Genomic DNA, 6,597 nt, shown 5'->3' with positions numbered 1-6,597 from the left:
CTTATAAAGTCATCCTCCCCTTGATTTTTAATTTGCACATGAACATTTGCATAACTGAAACAATAAATGAATAAAATAAACTAAGAAATTGTCTTTAAAAATTCACTTTTGCAAACTTTAGAAGCATACCCCAATATCTGAAATGCAGTAAAATGCATCTTGGAAAAAGAAGAAGCTTAAATCAGCTACGTGTTATTCACAAACTTAGATTTTTTATTATTATTTTTTTCTTTCTAAAAATAACAAAAGGTTATGGAACAATGTGATATATTTTCATAAAACTCGCTTTCAAGTACTCTATGCTAATGGGGGAAAAAATTCAAACTTTCCAAAACCCAACCAGGCAACAGCCTCAAAGCCAAGTATACAAAAAAATGAAAAAAAAAAGTACCAGAGAGAGCAGCCAGCCAAAAGAGGGCTTCAAAGGGTTTAATATCCTCTTTTGAATCCTTTATGTGCTTTTATATTTATTTTATTTTTTTTGTTAAAAGGGGTAGTTGGTGGGATGTTCTTCACTTCTTCTCTTCTAGCTTCTCTGTTTTCCTGGGTGAAGGAGGGACGCTGCTTTCAGTTTGTAGGGGCATAGGCGCGATCAGAATTGAACCAGGACCGTTCTGTTTAATTTTCTTACAAAAATTTCACTTATAGTTTAAAATTATTAGTAAAATTAAAAACATGAGTGAAAAGGAAAATATTTTGAGTTTAAAACCTATATATATATATATTCAATTAAGTATTTTTGAGTTTATTAAATTTTTTCTCTTGTAGTTTATTTTTAAAAACACGAGTGAAATAGGAAAATATTTTGAGTTTATTTTTAGAATATAAATATTTTCAATTAAGAATTCTTTTTTTTTTTAAACTCGGGTGAAGGGGGAAAATAAATTGCAAGGTTTTATAAAGCATTGTATCTCTTTCAACAAGTTATTATATTCTTTCTTCAAAAAAAAAAAAAAAAAAAAAAAACAAGTTATTATATTCCAGCCCCAATCTCCTTTTCAGATCAAATCTCTCTCTACGCCCATGCGGTGCTTCATCGGCTTTCAATGGTGTTCATCGCCTTTCTTCGGCAAGGCCTCTCTCTCTCGCTCTTAGGTAATCTCACTAACTGTCACTCGCTTTTAGGATCTATTTTCTCGCCCTTCAATTGCTTTTCTATTTGTATTTGTCAAAAGTCTTCTGGAACTTCGGAGAATTCTTCATAGGATCTGTAGAATCTCTCTCTCTCTCTCTCTCTCTCTCTCTATATATATATATATATATTTCTATAATTTTAATTAATTTTTTTTTTTTAATTTTATCAGGTAATGATTATGCTTGAGTTATTTCACATTCTCTGATTTGGGTATGTAATCGTACTGTAAAGCGGTTCATTTTGATTTGTATGTATAATCGTTCACATATGGTGGTATAATCTGATTTTGGTCTGCTGAGTTGTCTCCTTTGATTTGTATGTATAATCTTGTATTATGGGTATATAGTGACTCAATTTGAGTTCAGAGTAAGTGAAAGGGAAAACATTGGATATTTTAGCTGTATGTATATATCATTTTCTTTTTTTTTTTCTCTTATGGAAATAGTTGGAAAATATGAAATTTTGTGTTATGAACAATTTTACTGTACTTTTGTTTACTGCTGCATGAAAAAAATATCAAAAGAGAAAATAAAAAATAAAAATAAAAAAGAGAAATGTGAGATTGAGTTTTGCTTACGACAAAATGGAAGTTAAGAGAGAAAAAAAAAAAAAAATTGAGAAAAGAGATCGTAAAGAAGAAATGAAAAAGTTATAACAAGAATTTGGATGATTGTTTGTGTGAAGGTACTCTTAATTAATCAACTTTACAGAAGGAGCTTGTTAGTTAATTTGGATTATTGTATATGAGATTAACTTGAGTATGAAATTGGCTTTAGATATGCTATCTTGCCTTTAATGATATATACACTAGCTTAAACTCTCCTTCCAAGCTAAGCATTTGGAAATCAAGTGGTGTTGACCCTTGTGGAGATTAGTCTGAATTAATGTCACTTTTTTAATTTTTGCAGATATATATATGTATAAAAATATATATATATATATATATATATCCTTGGACTCTCTGGATCAATATGTTGCCAGCTTTCAAGCTTGACATCTTCCTTTCACCTGTGAGGCATAGTTTATTAAAATAAGTATTTTAAGTTTCCTATGTTTTAGTAGCATAACCTGAAGATGATGCATGTATATATTGGTCATAGTACAGTAATTTAAACAACAAAACCAGTTTTCCATATCTGTAAACGATGTACATGAAGTCATCATTTGTTTTAAATGTTAAATTTATATTCAAAGTTCTTTAATAGAACTTCACCAATAATGTGCGCCTTTATCAATTTCTCAGATGACAAATCTTGAGTACTTGTAAGCAAAAAATTAACTAATTTGGCATAACATTTGATATAAGCAGTTTGTGTATTATTTCTCGAGGATTTTGTATAATGGGAGCAGTAATCTTGGTAATAATCAGTTAAGTGGACAATTGAGCGGTCATTTCAACAGCTGCCTATATTGATAGAGCTGTATGTACCATTTAGAATCACTTTGTTTCCAGTTACTTAGATATGTTCTCTGATTTTACTCAATAGCAGACAATTTGCCTAAGAGTTTCTGAAAGGTCTCAAGCCTCACTGCATTGTAAGAAACGTGCACACATAAAAGGAATTTTTCGATATTAATAATATATATGGAGGAATTCTGCATTGTTAATTAACTAATGCTTCATGTCTTTCTACAGGAATTTGCAAAAGATTAAATTCAATGATAAAATCGATGCCTTCCGTTGGATGATTTGTCTGTCAATCTTCTGTACCAAAATTTATCTAGTGTCTATATTTTCAAGTATTATATTAAGTTCCATTAACAATTAATTACTAGTGAAGTGCAATTTACTGATCCATTTATAATTTTATGACTAAATCTGTTATGTATAGTGTGGTCACTATTTTTTACATGTTGTAGTCATATCATGCTGTACGCCATGGCATGTTCTCGTGTCCCATCTTTTCAAGAGAATGTTTGGTATATCTGGTAAATCTCAATATATTTAGTGTGCAGTGTGTTCTGCCGACTCTTATTTTGTTTCACTCTTTTTTATCTACCTCTTCATACCTTTTTTGTGTTCTGCATGCATCTGATGACTCGCAAATGCACTAGTACTGGAAGTGGATATTTGTAGGACAAATGGACTTTCGAATGTGATGTTTAATTGAGTTTGATATTTTTCAACTTGAGGAGTGTAGAAGAGAACTAATTAGTCTGAAAAAGCCTTTTAAAAAAAATAATTCAGGAAATCTGTTTCAATACATAGGGCAGCAAAAGCAGGGGCAGAATGTAGGACAATTGGACAGTTGGCAGAATGGACCAATAGCTCACTAAGGCCCAATATCTGAGCATCTTCATAGCACTACCTCACAAGTGACTTTGTAGCTTTGCTATGTGTGCTAGTTGTTGGGGAATTTAGATGTTGTGATGTGAAAATGAGACTTTTTATTTGTTGTTGATTTACATATGATGGAATAGGTGCAATAGTTTGGACCACGATGGGTGAATCTATGAAAGAGTAACATTGATGTTTGAGCAGTTTAGGTGCTAATATTCAAATTCAGGATTTTTAGAATTCAGATTATGGGACTTTCAATATCATAATGACTACAAACAGTGAATGGGGTTGAAAATCTTTGGATTTTCCAACAATATTCAGATAGAAGTTGTTAAAATGAAATAACAACATGTGGTAAATGTTGCTAAAACTTAAGAGACTTTTTAACAACATTCATGAAGGTGTTGTTAAAAGGAAACAACAAGAAGCATCTATTATTGTTAGGACTAGGGATTTTCAACCGCATTTGATAGACAGCATGCAAATAGAATGTTGTTAGATGCTATTTTTGTTGTAGTTACTCTATTACTACTTACAAAATTATTTGAAAAAAATTATAAATTATACAATCGTCTATGCTTATTTTTCTAATATACCTTTGATAAATTAACAAAGAGAAATTAATTTCATACACATTTTAATTGGATAAATTTTACAATTCAATTTCGAGAAATCCCAAATTACATACATATATTAGAGAATTAGAAATAATAATAAAAAAACTGACATTATATCCCATACTTCAAAAAAAAAATAAATAATAATAAATAAATAAAAAGATTAAGTTTTTATTTTTTATTTTTTTTTTCTTTTTTGGGGTGAAGTTAAGGGGACCACCCAGATTGTGGATCTATGGAAATTAATTTAATTATTTGCAATGTGATTATAATTTAAATTGGCGTCCTCATTTAGATATAGACTGTTTTCTAAACTTCTCAACAATCCTTAATTATGCATTTACCACGTGGTGTGTAGTTTATACAAAAATAAAAAATAAAAAAAGCAAAAAAAGAAGAAGAAGCAGATATTGGTTGAAATATATTTATAAAGAAAAGAGATCCATAACAAAATATGATATGAGTATAAGAAAATTGATATTATAAAGCTTTTTGTTTTGTTTTCTTTTTGTTTAGTAGATCCCCCAAACTTCGATTTAACCTATGTTTGGAGTTTAAAATATACTATGGAAAAATATAAATTATAATCTGATCATGTACAATTCGCAGATCAATTTTCGAAAACATCATTCTCCAGCATGATCAGACTGACAAATTGTTGTAATTAATAAGTTAAAGACTAAGAATGGCCTATAACATACTGTTTGTCTACCTTTTTTTTTTCAACATAAGGAAAAAAAACATTTTTGAATAAAAATAAAGCACAATTTTTGGAGAGAATTATTAATCAGTGATTAAAGTTGAGTTTGATTAATGACTAAAACTTGGGTACGTACTTATCAAATAATTAACTATAAATACATATCACATCAGATCACTGCTTAAAACCAGTTGCAATATTAACGAGTGACAGAATATGACAATGCATATCAGAACACTCATGAATAGATCAATAAAGCCAATTTTTTTTTTTTTTTTTTCATTTCCGTTGTTGAACGTCAGATACATCATTTTGTGGTTGTTGATTTTTTTTTTTATTTTTTATTTTTTAAGTTAGTGCTTTCTCAAGTATACGGGTGTATTTTTTGGTGGTGAATTTCCCAATTTAAGTTAGTGCACTCTTATTTATTTTTTCCTATGTAATATAATTTAGATTAAATATTTGTACCATTCCGTCTCATCGGTCATTCCAATATTTTTATATTTATATATTTGTATAGTATATTTTTTGGAGTTTTTTAAATTACAATATGATATGTTTAAGTTTTTATAATTATATTGCATATTTTTGATATTTTTTATTTAATTACAATCGGATATCTTTATAAATTTTATTTTTTCAGTATGTAACATTTAAAAGTTACGCATACTATTCATGACTATAGAATTTTAAAAATATTTCTTACACTTTACGATATTTAATATGATATATAACTAGTTCTACCAAGAAAAAAAAATTAAAAAAAATTAAGAAAAAGAAAATAGCTACAAACTAGAATCACCAAGAAAAGCATAATTTATAAAAATATATAATATCACAAGGGTGACCTTTGTTATAGCTATTGAAAACATAAAGTCCACCAATCCCCCCAATGCACATATCACAAGTTTGGTCATTCCTTTTTAAAAACAAATTTCGAAAACAAATTAAAAAAAAAAGAAAAAGAAAATATAAAAATTATGTTTTAAACATTTCAGAGAATGCCGTTAAAAATTGATAGTTATTCTTGTACTTTCTATCCATTAGGCTTCAACCTTTTCAAACTAAAAAAAACTTTATTTTTTAGATCAATCAAAATTCACGTTTAATTAATATATATAAGGGACAATTAATAAAATTTTAATTGCCACATAAGAGAGAATACATTTTTATGGATGAAGTTTTGTCAGAAGGGAGACGGATGTAATTATGGAAGCATGAAGGTATCCGGTTATAATTAAAGGAAACCTCGAGGTTGTGCAATGTAATTATTGAAATATTGAAGGTAACCGGTTGTAATTAAGGAAAACTTCGAGGGTGCTAAATATAATTAACCCGATTAAATACGAAACCGACATGAAAAAAGATAAAGCAATGGCATTATTCATATCATCTATTGGTATAGCTAAGTTTCTGTATGATTTTCCAAATCAAGAGAGCCCTTGACCCATTTGAAACAAAAAGAAATAGAAATATAGTTCCTAACCAAATCATAATTTCATCTTTCCAACCCTAGGCACCCATATCACCAACTCTCTTTCTCCACCTCCTCCTCTCCTTCGCCTTCTTAGATTTCAACCAGCCACTGATATCTCCTTCACTTTCTCAGAATGAGATTTGAATGCAATGCCTGAGATTTTAGATAATTGAATCTTGTGCGTTTTTTAGGATTAGATTTAGGGGGAAAAAAAAAGAAATTTATTATTATTATTATTTTTATTTTCTACTTATATGGAGGATGGAGCTTATCATATGTGGTAGCTTTACTAATGATATTGATGTGCACTTAAAACACGCCTTTTTTTTTATGGATTTGGACAAGAATGAGATTTGAATGCAATGTCTGAGATTTTAGATGATTAAT

At 28.9% G+C, this 6,597-nt stretch overlaps 2 long non-coding RNA genes across 2 annotated transcripts; both read left to right on the top strand.

Moving 5' to 3' along the window:
• The first annotated feature begins 275 nt into the window (after nt 1-275).
• On the top strand, nt 276-1,567 carry LOC112492951 (uncharacterized). Its single transcript, XR_007242756.2, has 2 exons — nt 276-1,095; nt 1,305-1,567. It is a non-coding gene; the product is annotated as an uncharacterized LOC112492951 (long non-coding RNA).
• A 584-nt stretch (nt 1,568-2,151) lies between these two features.
• LOC132805373 (uncharacterized) lies at nt 2,152-3,123 on the top strand. The gene is made up of 2 exons (XR_009640769.1): nt 2,152-2,671; nt 2,772-3,123. It is a non-coding gene; the product is annotated as an uncharacterized LOC132805373 (long non-coding RNA).
• The last annotated feature ends 3,474 nt before the right edge of the window (nt 3,124-6,597 follow it).

The sequence above is a fragment of the Ziziphus jujuba genome, chromosome 9 (assembly GCF_031755915.1).
Source record: "Ziziphus jujuba cultivar Dongzao chromosome 9, ASM3175591v1".
Lineage (NCBI taxonomy): Eukaryota > Viridiplantae > Streptophyta > Magnoliopsida > Rosales > Rhamnaceae > Ziziphus > Ziziphus jujuba.
The sequence above is the reverse complement of the archived record's forward strand: the minus strand, read 5'-3'. Positions and strand labels throughout refer to the sequence as shown.